This window comes from Vanderwaltozyma polyspora, genomic scaffold, assembly GCF_000150035.1.
Source record: "Vanderwaltozyma polyspora DSM 70294 KpolScaffold144 genomic scaffold, whole genome shotgun sequence".
NCBI lineage: Eukaryota > Fungi > Ascomycota > Saccharomycetes > Saccharomycetales > Saccharomycetaceae > Vanderwaltozyma > Vanderwaltozyma polyspora.
Window position 1 is genome coordinate 1,327 of NW_001834432.1, and position 1,309 is coordinate 2,635.

The 1,309-nt window shown below is 29.3% G+C and overlaps 1 non-coding gene across 1 annotated transcript; it reads right to left on the reverse strand.

Moving 5' to 3' along the window:
• Positions 1 to 942: 942 nt before the first annotated feature.
• Kpol_144trna1 lies at positions 943 to 1,014 on the reverse strand. The gene has a single exon. It is a non-coding gene; the product is annotated as a tRNA-Asp (tRNA).
• Positions 1,015 to 1,309: the final 295 nt, after the last annotated feature.

Here is a 1,309-nt window from a genome sequence, read left to right on the forward strand (position 1 = left end):
ACGTACAATACTTACTATCCGTTTTGGGAAATAAATTGAATTTCTGTAAACTAAACTGAACTAGACTATTAATAGATTGATTCATCCATTCACTGATTTGAAGCCATTCGGAATGTTTAAAAATAAAATAAAATGAAATAAAATAAAATAAAATAAAAGTTAATGAATGAATGAATGAAGTACCAAAAACTTACTCATCGATGGATCATAAAAATACTAGAAAAAAATATCGCAACTGAATGGATAGGTTATTTCTTGTACTTCATCTCTTTCTTACTCTCGATTCGAAATCATATAGTAAAAAATATTCCATTTCAGTATGGTATCATCTTAATCTTATCAAACTTACATTCGATTCGGTTGCAAATTTCAACAAAAATAAAATATGCTGAATTCAGATATTAATAACCTCTATTAACCTTCTTGTGTTCTGTTTGCTGTTTTCTGTTTTCTCTTTTTTCTACTGCTTTTGAGGAATTTGTTATTTTTAATCTCAGCAGAATCTAATAACGTCACTTATTTATTTAAATTTCAAGAGTATCAATGGAATTGAATAATATAATCAACGAAAATGATCCAAGTTCAGGAGATTAACTCATTATTATTCGTATCATACATCCATCCATATCTGGTAATTAAGTCTGCTTGTTTGTAATTTCATTGGATTTTTTTTAGTTTTTTATTTTTTTTCTTTCTTCTTTGTTTCTTTGTATTTTTGCTTCATTTGGTAAGGGAGCAAAGTCGATTTGGCGTTGATGTGTATTCTTTTACCATATACAGACATCTACTGTTGACTAATATGGGTATATCTCCCATGTCGGTTTTTAAAGTTTACTAATTGAATTTCATTCAAATCAAATATTTTTCTTGTAAATATGGAGGAGCAATTTATATCAATACATTTAAAAAAATAACAATAAGAAATAAAAAATAAAAAAGGAACTCCGCGACGGGGAATTGAACCCCGATCTGGCACGCGACAAGCGCCCATTCTAACCATTAAACTATCGCGGATTTAATCGTTCTTGTCATTTGTCGTAATGAATTAGGACACAATTGTGATTAGTCGGAACTAGCATGTGATAAGTTGGAATGTGAATGTGACAGGTTGGAACATGAATGTGATAATCTAACAAGGTCCGGGTTGAGAAAAATGACTCTTACATGTCAAGAAAGTGAGTCAATAATGAAGGTATATAAATACAGTAGGTAGATCACTAAAATGTATATTAGCTATCCATATATAAAGGTGGCTAATTAAAAATAATAAATTAAGTTGTATTTCTAAGCTGAAAGTGAAACACACCTA